Source organism: Panthera leo, chromosome D2 (genome assembly GCF_018350215.1).
Source record: "Panthera leo isolate Ple1 chromosome D2, P.leo_Ple1_pat1.1, whole genome shotgun sequence".
Taxonomy (NCBI): Eukaryota; Metazoa; Chordata; class Mammalia; order Carnivora; family Felidae; genus Panthera; species Panthera leo.
In genome coordinates, this window is record NC_056689.1 from 13,444,100 (window position 1) to 13,458,571 (window position 14,472).

General features: G+C 49.1%; 1 non-coding gene across 1 annotated transcript; it reads right to left on the reverse strand.

The window, feature by feature from the left end:
• Window positions 1-7,679: 7,679 nt before the first annotated feature.
• On the reverse strand, window positions 7,680-7,781 carry LOC122202893. Its single transcript, XR_006194947.1, has one exon. It is a non-coding gene; the product is annotated as a U6 spliceosomal RNA (small nuclear RNA).
• Between the last annotated feature and the right edge of the window lie 6,691 nt (window positions 7,782-14,472).

Genomic DNA, 14,472 nt, shown 5'->3' on the forward strand with positions numbered 1-14,472 from the left:
GCTGTGGGGGCGCTGAACAACACCTGAATGGACTTTATCCTGAAGCCAGTGTGTGTAACTCCTGCGATTAGCTAACCAGGTGACTCATTGCTTACACTTCCTGAGTCCTCAACCTTTTTTTTTTTTTTTTTCCCAGGAAGATCCTTATAAACTGGTCATAAAATACGCCGCGTGCGGTGCCAAATGCCTCTGCAGATACTTGACTCCATTCTGCAAGTTCAGATGGCTCACCAGGCCGCAGTCACCTTCCGCTGACTCTGCTCAGCTTGTGGGGTTCACCCGTGGCCGCAGCCTTTCTCCCTGACCCAGCTCTATCTACAGGCTAGACTTTGTTCTTTTGCCCATCCACAAACACCTTTACTCACTCACCCCTGCCCCAGCCGTTACTGAGCACCTACCGAGCCAGGCCCCCTGCCCACCCCCAGGTATATAAACCTAACTGAGGCACAGACCCCACCTTCGAGGGCTTGTGACAGCCAACCACAGGGAGGGAGCTAAGGGCTCTGAAAGAACAAATCCCTGGGCCCTCAGCACGGTTATCCATACAGACTTGCTCAGCAACTTTCATAGAGAAAATGCAGTAGCATCTGGCCTGTCATCAGTGAGTAATAAAATACTTATTATACTTATAAATATACTCAGCCCCACTGAGGATTTTCCAGGACAAGTGCTATCTAGACGTGCCCTTATTATGATCTAAAACACCTAATGACCGCACAGGCTGATGCAAACATAATGATATTAGTTATTTGGTTAAAACGTGGCCCTGTGCAAGATTTTTGTAGACCAGCCGTGCGGTGCAAACAGAACTTTCTTTTGAAGCCATGTTTTGGGTAGCCCAGTGAAATAGGAATACTGGAATCAAGATCAAGTGAAGAATGGGAACCTATCCCAGGTGCGTCTCCCACAATGCACCTCACCTGGGTAAACACATTTGCATATCAACGTATGGATTACAGACTTCCTTTTCTGAGACCTAGGAGGTGCCCCGTTCCGCACGCAGGGGGTCCAACAGCCAACCGGCTCTCTCAAACCCGGTGCAATATGAGAACCAAGGACTCAGGTCTTCAGAGCCCCGGGGGCCAGTCCTACGGAGCAGTCCTTCGCTCTGCTTTCCCTAAAAGGAGGGGATTCTGCTTTGTAACTCACCCTGCCTTCACATGTGGGCCTGGCCTCCGGTCTCACAGGCTGCGCTGGCTTCTGCACGAGCCGGCCGGATTTTGAAATTACCTTTGGAGCCAGCCGTTATAAAAAGCCCGGTACTCAGAGGGGAAGAAAGGTAGTTTTGATGGTAGCTGATGAGCTCACCGGGTACGGATGGAACTTTTCAAACAGGCCAAATTAAAGAGCAGGCCTTGAGCCTGGGGCCTCACAGTGCTGCTGCTGCGAGGGGCAGGTGGGAAGAGTATCAGATGTGTGAAGTGCAGGTGACAGGTAACCCGATCGCCGTGGCTGAGTCGCTGAGCGTGAGGCATGGCGGGAGGCGGTGCCGGTGGGGGCAAAGCCGCGCCCCCTCTCATCTGTCTGCAGAGGGGCCAACAGGTTAACCCAAGCCTGTTCCTGCAGGGCTGACAGTGGCTGGTTGCAGCCGATGACAGTGGATGTAAATCAGTGCGGTTTCCCCCCGGCGGCAATAATGAACCCACGGAACCTCGCTGGAAGCAGGTAGTTTTAGGAGAATGGCGCTGGAGATGCTGGAGGGAGATTAGTGTTTCTCAGCTGTTGCAGCAGTTTGCACATTTCAGTGTGCATTCAGTTCCACCTCATTCCCATTTAAAAACAAAAAAAAACAAAAAAAAACCCTCATAAATTAAATTGCTAGGCAGGGAAAATGGACTTTGTTTCGATAGAGGGTCTGGGATGCTGGTCTGCTCCGAGGGAGAGTGGGGAGGCCTGGCTCCCAGCTGGTGTCCTCAGTTTTCTGGCCTCACCGACTTCTAGGACACGTCCACCTCAAGGACCTGTGGTTCTACTCACTTTAACGAATCAGAGGACTTCCCGAGTTCTGGGAAGGCATCTCGTCCGTCCGCCTGAGCGGCAGCTGGTGGATGACATGTGATCCTCCTTTCCAGTTGCTTGGGGTACAGGACTGGCTCCTCGAGGCCCTCTGCATGCGGGCAGCTGGCCCAGGATTACAGGCGGTGGGATTATTTTGGGGGACTCTGTGGCCCAGTGAACGAGTGCTCTGAGAGTGGCCCCTTTGTTTTGGTCATTTTAGTCCCGGCATCTAGGATGAGGTGCTCAAGACCCAAGAACCATCTGTGGAAAGAGGGAGGAAATAACAGGAGGAAGAAACCGAAACCTACCAGCCCTCAGCTTAAGTCCAGTTCTCTGTAGCTTTGCTCATTTCCATCAAGCACCGGGATGTGTCTTTAATGGGTCCGTAACACCCCCTCAAGAATATCAATGAGGGAAATCAAGTCCGTTACCTGCACTCTGTTCATCAGGCCATCCAGCACAGAGCAGGGATGGCTCATCTCCTGGGCGATGATGGCCTTGCAGAGAGAGCTCGATTTCCATCATGCCCCTTTGGGCGCCTGTGCCCTTCCCCCTCCTGGCGGGTATGCTTGGCAGGGTCAGTACGGCTGATCCTGGGGGTCTCAGAGACACCCCTTCCCTCCAGTCAGGCTTCTAGAAATCTAGACTTGACCCTAGTTTTCAGAGTTCTGGCATTTCCTTTCTTTGGACAAGGAGGCTGGGGGTGGGGGGGAGTTGGGGGGGGGTGGGGGTCCTCCTGGTATGAGTGTGGTGAACTTGACTACATCAAGGTGTCCCAAAACACAGAGACAGATACCAAGTGTAATTATTATCTTAGAGCTACCATGAAGTTGAGTTCCACAGGAAAAGAGTATTAAAGTATTTAAGCCTTATGTTTAACCATGAAATGAAAAGACTACTTCCCTTTACAGGAATTTGAAGTCTTAGAGGTCAGCCGGTGCTGTGGACTGCCTGCATGTTTGTGTTCCACCCCCACCCCTACCCCGGGCCCCCCAAATTCATATGTTAAAAACCTAACCCTCAATGGGATGGTGGTAGAAAGTGGGGCTTTGGGGAGGTGATCTGGTTAAGAGAGTGGAGCCCTCATGAATAGGTTTAGTGCCTTACAGAAGAGACCCCACAGAGCTCTCTCACTTTTTTTTTTTTTTTTACCCTGTGAAGACCGAGTAAGAAGGCACCATCTGTGAACTGGGAGGCAGACTTTCACCAGACACTGAGTCTACTGGTGCCTTGATCTTGGATTTCCCAGCTTCCAGAACTGTGGGAAATAAATGTTTGTGGTTAATAAGCCTCCTAGTCTATGGTACTTTTGTTATAACAGCCCGAATGGACTAAGCCACAGCCCCGCCAGACTAATACCATAACTTTAGTTCCAAAGCAGATTAAAATGAAATCCCTCAGAGATCGTTAAGTGTGTGTGTGTGTGTGTGTGTAGTATAAACATGTGGCAGCAACACCTCTGTGTCATATGCACAGACATCCTTTGTCACCCACTAAGCACTCTGGGGAAGGACTCAGATAAAATGAAGAGCTTTGAGTTCCAAGTTCTGTCTCTGGCCTTGGAATGTTCAAAGGCCTTCCCAGCTGTTCTGTGTTCAAGGGTGGCTTTCAAGAGCTGGGAGGGTGGTTGGAGCTACTCCTGGGTTTCTCTGAGCCCCTCAAAGAACACTCTGAGTGCATGGAAACCGTCTCCACACTACCTGCAGCGGATGCCATGGTGCTGAGGAACAGTGGCAAAGCACGAATTAAAAAGAAGGATTCTGAGCTCAGAAGTAAACCCTCACGTATGTGGTCAACTAACATTTGATGAGGGAGCCAAGAACACCCAATGGGGAAAGGATCGTCTTCAACAGGTGGTGTTGGGAATACTGGATAAACACATGCAGAAAGATGAAATTGGACTTCCGTCTTCCACTCCGCACAGAAATTAACTTGAAATGGATCAGAAGACCCAAAACTGTAAGATTCCTGGAAGAAAACATAGGGGAGAAACTCCTTGACATTGATCTTGCCAATACTTTTTTGGATATGCACAAATACGAAAAAAAAAAAAAAAAAGCAAAAATCAACAAGTAGGACTGCCTCAAACTTAAAAGCTTCTGCACGGCAAAAGAAACAATCGACAACATGGAAAGACAACTTGTAGAATGGCAGACGATGTTTGCAACCCATGTCTCTGATATATCCAAAATTTATAAAGAATTCATACAACTCAGTGACAAAAAAATCCCCTAAACGATATGATTTAAAAAATAGGCAGAAGAACTAAAGAGATGTTTTACCAAAGAAGACATCCAAATGGTCGACGGGTACGTGAAAAGATGCTCAACATCATTCTTCATCAGGGAAGCAAATCAAAACCACAAAGAGATACCACCTCACCCCTATTAGGACGGCTAGTGTTAAGAAGACAAGAGGGGACAAGTACTGGTGAGGATGTGGAGAAAAGGGAACCCTTGGGCACTGTTGGTGGGAATGTAAATCAGTGCAATCACTGTGGAGATTCCTCAAAAATAAATTAAAAAACCAGAATGATTCAACAGTTCCATCTCTGGGTATATACCCCAAAGAAATGAAAACAGCATATTGAACAGGTGTATACACTCCCCATGTTGATTGTAATATTATTAACAATAGTCAAGGTATGGAAACAAGCTATGTGCCTGTCAACAGACGAGTGGATAAAGAGCACACACATGCACACACACACACACACACACACACACAAATATTATTCATCCATGAGAGAGGAGGAAATCTTACCATTTGAGACAACATGGATGGATCTCGAGGACATTATGTGGAGTGAGATAAGTCAGAGAAAGACACCTACTGTATAATATCACTTATATGTGGAATCTAAGAACGCCAAACTCCTGCAAATAGAGTGAAATTTGGTTCCCAGGGGTTGGGGTGAGGCGGGGGAATAGGAGCGAGGTTACTACTAGCAGATAAATAAGTCCTGGGTATCTAATAGTACAGTGACTATAGGCAGCAATATTGTATTTATCAGACTTTCTAAGAGATTATATCTTAATTGTTCTTACCACAAAAAACCAAAACATAATTATGTGACATGATAGAGGTGCTAAATACAATGGCGATCACATTACAATATGTAGGAATATCAAATCAGCGTGTTGTACACCTTAACCGTACACAATATTGTATGTCAAATATATCTCAATAAAAAAAAGAAGCATTCTGTACACTTGGCCTCCAGCCCCTAAAGTGTAGAAAGCCAGGGCTCTCATTGTTCCCCTGAACTGTGATCCTGACAGGTCGCCAGGAGCCCGGCACCCCGGCCGACACCCAGTTCCCAGAGACATTGTGCATGATGGTGGAATCACATGTTGCCCCTGTCCCAGCTTCTTGGGACCCTCCATAGATGGGTCTTGGTGTGGTGACAGGAACGGTGGGAATGCAGTCATTCTGGGGTTGAAGAATTTCATTTAACACACAATAAACGTTTGTTGTGCGTCTGCCTTGTGTCAGACGCTGTGTGATAACACTTTTATGTTTCTTCCATTTAATCCATGTGATAATCCTGTGAGATAGGAATTCCCTTCTCCATATAAGAGACAAGGAAACCACAAAGGGCCAAGAACATAACTGGAGAGGGGCCGAGATAGTTCTAGAATATCCATCCTTTGACATCAAAGTAGTATGTATGTGAGTATGTATAGATCACCTCATATGTGACCGCGGCGTTCAGGTGCTCAAACATTTGCCTTGGTTCCCTTTTCCTGTAAAATCTGCACTGTGGACTGTGTCCCTATGTCCTTGAGAGTAGAGCCCGCCCCTGGGAGGAGCTGGGAGACTGTGACCCCATTGGGGCCTGGTGTAGGGCTCCAGGGAGAGTGGCCAGGTTTACCAAACAAAAATGCAAGATGCCCGGTTAAATTTGAATTGAGTTTCAGATAAACCACGGATATTTTCTTTTTAGTATGAGTATGTCCCATGCAATGTTTAAGATATACTTACGCTAAAAAAAAGTATTCCCTTGTTTATTTAAAATTCGAATTTAACTCTAGTTCCAGATGAAGCTTGCAGTTTGGTCTAATGCTGAAGGGGGCTCTGTTTGCAGAGGCTGGGACTGGATTTAGCTTTGCTCACGAACTCTGCAGGCTGTCCACAGCTCTTTCTGAAATCAGTCTCACCATCTACACTCAAGGTCACAAACTGGCAACTTGGGCAGAATCTAACCAGCTATGTTTTGTTTAGCTGGCATGATGTTGATTTTTTAAAAAATCAGTCAGTTTTTGAAACCAGGAGCTTCTACGTACAAATCTAAATGTCTGACCTCCTTTTTAAATTTTAATTCCAGGGTAGTTAACATAGTGTTACATTAGTTTCAGGTGTGCAATATGGTGATTCCACAATTCCTCACATCGCCCTGTGCTCACAAGTGCCCTCCTTAATCCCCGTCACCTATTTCCCCCATCCCCCGCCCCCTCTGGTAACCATCAGTTCGTTTTCTATAGTTAAGAGTCTGTTTCTTGATTTGTTTCTCTTTTTTCCTTTACTCACTGGTTTTGTTTCTTAAATTCCACATATGAGCGAAATCATATGGTATTTGTGTTTCTCTGACTTACTTCACTTAGCGTGATGTTCTCTAGGTCCATCCATGTTGTGGCAAATGGCAAGATTTCATTCTCCTTTATGGCTGAAAAATACTCCGTTGTATATATATATGCCACATCTTCTTTATCTGCTCATCTATTGAAAGAACACTTTGGGCTCCTTCCGTAACTTGGCTATTGTAAATAATGCTGCTATAAGCTTAGGGGTGCCTGTATCCCTTTGAATTAGTGTTTATTAGTTCATAGGGTAATTCCATTTTTAACTTTTTGAGGAAGCTCCATACTGTTTCCCGTAGTGGCTCTCCACATCTTCACCAATACTTGTTTTGTGTGTGTGTGTGTGTGTGTGTGCGTGCGTGTGTTTAATTTTAGCCATTCTGATAGGTGTGAGCTGATACCTCATTGTAGTTTTGATACGCATTTCCCTGATGATGAGTGATGTGGAGCATCTTTTCACACGTCTGTTGGCCACCTTGATGTCTTGTTTGAACAAATATCCATTCATTGCTTGCCCATATTTAACTGGATTATTTGTTTTCTGAGTGTTGAATTGTATTCGTTCTTTATATATTTTGGATACTAACCCTTTATCGGTTATGTCATTTGAAGATCTCTCATTCAGCAGGTTGCTTTTTAGTTGTGCTGATGGCTTCCTTTGCTGTGCAGAAGCTTTTCATTTTGATGTAGTCCCAATAGTTTATTTGTGCTTTTATTTCCCTTGCCTCAGGAGACACGCCTAGAAAAATGTTGCTCTGGCTGACGTCAGAGACATTACTGCTTTTATTTTTGTGTGTATGATGTCAGCAAGTGGTCCAGCTTCATTCTGTTGCACGCAGCTGTCCAGCGTTCCCCGACACCATTTGTTGGAGAGGCTCCTTCCCATTGGATATTCTTTCCTGTTTTGTCAGAGATTAACTGGCCACATAACTGCGGGTTTATTTCTGGGTTCTCTATTCTGTACCATTGATCTATGTATCTTGTGTCGGTACCATACCGTTTCGATTGCAACAGCTTTGTAATATAGCTTGAAGTCTGGAATTGTGATGCCTCCAGCTTTGCTTTTCTTTTTCAAAATTGCTCTGGCTACTCGGGGTCTTTAAAAACCTGGAACACTTCGTGAGTTTGCAGATCATCACTGCACAGGGCCAGGCCAATCTTCTCTAGATCGTTCCAGTTTTAGTGTATGCGTTGCCAAAGCGAGTACTAAATTTCTGACATTCTTTAAAAAACCAGATCTGCATGCTGGGCCCTTAAGACCACGTGGAAGCAGTCGTCTGCAGCCCAGCTCTAGCACCCCTCTAAGACAGGGCATGCCCTCACCAGTGTGCCCCATTCCCATCCCCATCCCCATGGCTCCCTCTGGTCACATCCTACCCACTTGATTCACTTCTACCTCTCCAGCCCCTGCAGGCATGGAGTGTTTGACTCCTGATCTACACTATGTGCCAGAAAGTCTACTTCTAATACAGCAAAAATACCCAGAGTCTTCACTGAACCGGCCCCACCCATTTCTGCCATTTTATTGCATCTCCCTCCCGGCCCCCTCCCTCCAGGCACTGATGTTCATGCACTGGTCGCTGGTTGTCCCCTCCTGCCAGGTTTCATGTCGTCCCACCCCCCCAAGGAATGCCAGCCTGACCCCAGAAGGCCAGCCCGTGGGCATGGCTTCCCTCAAGATGGTTCCAGGAAGCCCTCCCCAACTCCCAGAATGCCTCTGTTGCGCACACAGAATCACACTGCCACTTAGTTGAATTTCTTCGTTGTACAGATTAAGAAATGGAAAATGTGACTTTCAAGAAATTGCACGCAACTAAAACTGTGTAAAACTGTGACTGGAACTCAGGCAACAGGGACGTGGGAATTTCTCACCAGACGGCGTTCTATTCGTGAGGATCTGGCCTCGGTGCCCCTCACGTCTCTACTGCAGGGCAAAGCACCGCATGCATAATGAGTGCTTTCAGACTGACTGCCTGATTGACTACTCACTCAGTGCTCCTGGCAAAGCCGTTCTCACTCTGTTGAACAAATATCTTTATGCATCGCAGTCTCTAGAGCTGAGATCAGGGGAAACTCACTGTAATCTTCAAATCGTTGAGCAATGCCTTGAAACCACTGGACGTGATATAAGGATCTAGGAAGAATGTCCCCTGTTGGCATGTGGAAAGGAGGAAGGGGGTAGAAAGCAGGAACTCCAAGGCGCTGTGCTAGGGATTTTAGTTTTGTTTTCTACTGCCTGCAGCCAAATGTTGCTCAGTGCCTGGTTTATAAATAAAGTTTTATTGGAATTCTATCATACTCACTGCTGTATGGATTGTGAATGGCTGCGTTCATGCAACAATGGCAGGGTTGAGTAGTTGCAGCAGAAACTGTGTGGTCTGCCGATCCTAAAATATTTACTGTCTGCCTCTTTACAGAAAAAGTTTTCTGAACCTTGATGTAAACCATTCAGCAGCCCTCGGGGGTGGATGTTACCGTCCTCATATAACCGAAGAGGAACCCGTGCCTGCCCCGAAGTGTGGTGGGATAGAATTCACTTCTTTGATTCCAAAACCCATCATCACTTGACCAGTCACCCACGGGATAAAGTCCAAATTTCCTAGCAGGGATCAAACCCGCTTATTTGGCCTCTCCCTCCCGTGCGCCCCTCAGGCCAGCAACTTTGAACTCCTTGCTGGTTTCCAAACATGCTGTGCAACTTTATGTGTCTGTATCTTTGTAAACGATGCTTCCTTTTCACCAAATCCCCAACCTCTTTTTTTTATAAGTGAAATCCCTTCAGGATGCATCTCGAATCTTACCTCCTCGGTGGAACCTGCTCTTTGTCAGACGGTTAATGAGAACAAGAGCCAACCGGACTAGTATTTTCTTTGAGCCGCGGACGAGGCTGGCCGCTCTGCTGTATGTTCTATTTAATCTTTTTCTAACAACCCTATGAGGCAAGCCCTGATAGTCGCATTTTCAAGGGGCGCACCCAGGTTGAGAGAGGTTAAGTAACTTGGCCAAAGTCCCAGAGCTAGTAAGGTTTGGACCCAGGATTTGGCCCGGGTCTGTCTGATGTTGGAGTTCAGCTGTTATCACCATGCTATACGCAGTATCCGTTTTCGGCTCTCATGGTTTCTCCCGAGGACCTGGCTTTATAGCATTTGCTCAGCCTTGTGTGACAGTGTCTCTCTCCTGGAGGCTGGGAGGTCCTGGGGGACAGCGAGCACATCCATTTACAACTCTGGAAGCTGGCACATGGCGGTGACTCAGTAACTGTTTGTTGGGAGAATGATGGCGCCTTGTCTTTACCGTGCCAACCCTGAACCTCATCTTACTGTTCTGCTCATGTTATTTCAACAGCATTTAGCCATTCGGGGAGACGAGCTCTCCCCCGGTCCCTTTCTGTTGGTGTCCCCATCCCTCTGCTTCTGTGTGGGCCGTGTGCAGTTGACAACCCAGGCCCATTCTGGCTCTGCGCTCAGACTTCGCTTTGGTCACCTGGTATGCATTTGTCAGCCTTTGAAAAAAGTTCTTGTTTCATCCATAGTTAAGTAAAAGTTCACAACTGTGAATAAGAGATGGGCTAAAAGTATCAGAGGCAAGATGACTCCTTTTCCCCCCACCGTCTGCCTTCCTCCAGAAACATCCCCCCAGTTCTGAGCAGTCAGTGATGTGAGTCCACACACCCTTACAGGCTTACTCGGACTCCAGAAAGGGAAGCGTGTTGAACTATCATTACTCACTGATAAATAATAACAGAGGCAGGAGCAACAACAACATCCCGACCGTAGGCAGTCGGCACATTTCGTGTTGCATTTTCCGCGATGGGAGCCGGGGTGTAGGTGGAGCGCCGTCCCCACCCTCTCGTGGCTGCCGGCCCACCGCAGCATGCCGTGGTCAGGGATCTCAGCGGAGGGGCCCCAGCCAGCCTTGGGGTGGGAAGCTCAGGGAAGGCCCCCCCCCCCCCCCCCCGGGAGAGGCAGGATGGAAGGTGGCAGCGGGAGATTCGCAGCATTAGCCGGAGTTTGGAGCAGACAGCTGTCGCTATGTCTGGGACAAGCGACAGCGAGGAGCATTCACATGCAGGTCCCCTGGTGCCCAGCCTGCTCCCTGAAGGCTCTGAATTCAGAGGAGTGGTGGAGTGGGGGTTACCTCCGAGGCACAGCCACCGTCGCCCAGGCCCCTACTGAGGGGATCTGGAGACCACCGAGGGGTGGGACGGTGCACACCAGCCCTCCCCGGCCCCCGTTTCCACCCCCCTCACATCCAAACGACTGGCCGAGTCAGGGAAGATGGTTCTATCCTGGGACTGAACGAACGAACCGTGTAAAGAATCCACTGGCTTCTGTTGCCTTGCATTTTGAGGGAGGTTCCAAACAACAGTTACCTAAGGGATGTATCTGAGCAGCCCTGTGGTAGGGGATGGAATTATCGACCAGCTTGACAAGTGATCAGGATTTCTGGAAGAGAACCAGCTGTTCTGAAGGAGCCGTCTCAGTTGGGCTTTGCCTGCCGGAGGCTCGCCCGGGATGCCTGGAGGAACCGGAAGGTCCCAGGTAGCATCAGGGTTTGGCCGCAGGTCCAGGGAGGGCCGCACCATGGCCAGCATTGCTGCCGTCAGCAGCAGCCCTGAGACAACCCTGGGAGGAGGCAGGGAGCCGGTCATCTTGTTTCCTCATCTTGGTTCGCTGCTGCTTTGCCATGAGACCGACCGGAGGCAAGGGGCGTTCAGCCTGGGCTGTGCCACCTGTGGCCCGACTCCCTCACAGGATGTCGGAGGACACACGGCTTCACGCACGTGGCCATGTTTTGAATGGTTCATAAGAGCCCCGGACGTGTGCTATCGATCCATTCTCTCTTGTTCCAGGACCATGGGAAGGGAGGCAGTGACCGGGGTCTGGGCTGGGTCCCGGCTGATGCATAATCCTGTCCCTGGCATCTCTCCACGGGTTTCCCACCCTCCCTGCTTTTGAGGGGCGGGGCAGGGGTGCTGGGTGTTTCTCGTTCAGCATTCCTGGTCCCGGTGATAGCAGGGGTCGTGAATTATGGACGCAGCAGCAAATGTTTTTAATCTCCCGTGAAACAAAAGCAGTGTGTTTTCTGCACCAGGGGCCGAGGGTGAGGGAACAAGCAAACAGCTGCTCCGATATGGCGACCTCGGGCTGACGTCAATGAGAGTCAGTCCAGGCCAAGGGCTCCGCTCAGGAAGCTTAAAAGTGATACCGAAAACAAATTTGCATTTTTTCCTTTCACGGGAACTCAGCTATTCTCAGTTCCACTGAGATGTTTTCACCAGCCTTTGCCACTAACTCGTCTGCTGAACAAACAGGGCCTGCGGGGTCACTGGAATGCAGCTTTGCTTTTTGCTTTCTCCTTCCCCTTTAAAGTGTATTCAGCGGGATGAATGTTCCCTGGCCCTGGATGAAAACGCTGGCAGGCGCTGACTTCTCTGCTCCTCTTAGGAAATAGTCTGTCCTAAGGTCGCTCGAAATGGAAAACAGTCTCGATTTGGAATTTGAATGTCCAGGCCAAGATATTAGTCAAAACTGTAAACTTTGACATCTCATTCTCTCTGCTCCAGCTTTGCTTGTTTAGGGCTGGAAGGCTGCGTGGGAAAGGGGGCTTCGCTGCTGGACTCGTGCCCCCCTCTCCTTCTGTCCCCCCCTCCGTGCCCACCCAAGGTGGGAGCTGGGTGGGGGAAGGAGTGGACAAGAGAAGGCAGCTCTTGAGTGGCGGAGTGGTGGGGGGGCGGGTGGGGGCTCTGAGCTGACTTTTCTCCCGTTGAGGCTGTTCTAAGGGCCCGGCCTCCTCAGCCAGGTGGAGGTCTCCCTCTTCTGGGTGGTCACTTGTGACTTTCTCCTCCATCCCTGGGGTTTACCGCCAGCTCCTTGCTGCTGGGGTCTCTGGCCCTCCAGACAGTCCCGTTGGTCAGGCCCCGCGTGGCTCCCTCCCCGAGTGGCCCCCCCCCCCCAATCTGGCTCTCACCTGCTTCGCACAGCACCTGCCCTGACAATCTCTGGAATGGAGGTGACCCCAACCCAAGGGCTCGCTGCTGGTCCCTCCACCCAAGCAGGAGCCACCTGCGTGTTGGTTCCCTGTGGTTGCTGAAATGAGTCACCACAAACTTGATGGCTTAAAAGAAAAGAAATGGACTCTCTCCCAGTCCTGAGGACACACGTCTGCAGTCAGTTTTACGGGGGCTGAAATCGAGTGTCAGGAAGGCCGAGCTCCCCCTGGAGGCTCGCAGGGACGACGTGCTCTTCGCCTCTTCCCGCTTGGTGGGGGCTGCTGGCGTTCCAAGGCCCACGGGCCCCATGGGTCGTCTCTGCCTCGCTGCTCACATTGCCTTCTCTCCGCGTGTGCTTAAAGCTGCCTGGGCCTCCTTCTTTTAAAGATACATGTACTTGACTTCATGGCTCATCTGGATGATCTAGGGTCACTTCTCCATCTCAGGGGCCTTCATCTAATCATATCTGCAAAGACTCTTTGTCCAAATAAGATCACATCTATGGGTTCCAGGGACAAGGCCTGACATCTGTGGGGCCTTTATTTGGCCCCCTGCATTCTGACCTTCTTCCTCTGGATTTCCGGGCTGGGAAAGGGCTCCAGCCTTTTCTGCCCTCAGCTGGAGGCAGTCACGTGGTAAGCTCTCTATGTAGCTTCCTGGAAACCCCCCCACATATTTGGGGTGAGTGGGTAGGCCCCCTCCTGACCTTCAAGGAGCACAGCTTTCTTCAAAGATACTTCTGTCAGAAACTCTTTTCTTAAAAGTCCTGTCCCTCAACAAGCTGATTTTTTTTTATGCTTTTTGGCAGCAGGAGGATTCAAGACTGCGGATCTTGACCGTCTCCTGTGAACACCTCTTCTTGCTTTGGAATTTCACCGCGGAAGCAGCGTGGTACCCGGAGTGTCACTTTTCAACATTCCGTTACCCTTGCAATGGAATTAATAGCTGTTGATGCTGCCCCAGGGCTGTGCCCTTCAAGGTCGCTCATGCACACTGTGGCCTGCGTAGGTTTCCCGTGGAAAGGCCCAGGGGGCCAGAATCTGGCCCACATGTGGCACCCTGGCCTCAGATGCCTCCATCTGTGGAGAGCATGGGGCTCCCTCTGTGAGTTCACATCACGGTGCACCGTGCTGCCTGTGATTCTCCTCTGCACCCTTCCCCCAAGTGCTGACCGTGTCCCAGCCCTTATCCAGTCAGAGGTCTGCCAGTGAGAGGCTCGGAGAAGCAGATGCCTGCAGCGTGACAGTGGAGCTCTAGTGACAAATGATGCAGACTCACTTCAGTCTTTGGGTTTCCAACTTGCAGCTGGTGTGCTGATCTAGAAATTTCCTATTCTGTCGGTTAGCAGATTGTATTTGATAAGGGTTCACTGTGTGACCTAAGCCAAGATGGACAAGCTGGTCTGGGAGGAAAATATACTCCTCAGCTCTCAGAATGTGGGTCCACCTTTTAGGGGGAAAGATGGAACAGATTTGTTTGGAAGGTTCTGGAATGTTCAGGTAATAAATCCTTTTATCTTCTTCTTCCACCTTAGCAGGGAAGACAAGTGGCCTGTCTTGTGGCTGCTAGACTAGGGGATGAAAAATCAGACCTGGGCTAAATTCCTAGAGACTCGGGTATGCTGGTTAGCACGAAACCCATTTGTTCACAGAGTTACCTGTGAAAACTGCCGTTTATAGAAGAAGAAACTGACAAATATCAGTGAAGCTATTGTTCAAAATGTTCAATTTTTATTGTTCAGAATGTTCAATTTTTATTGTTCAGTCACGAAGGCCGAGATTGCTCAGAGATCTGTCAGCATGCCGTGATTTTTTTTTTTTTTAAAGATTTTATTTTATTTTGTAAAAGTAATCTCTACACCCAACATGGGGCTCGAACCCACAGCACTGGGATCAAGAGTCA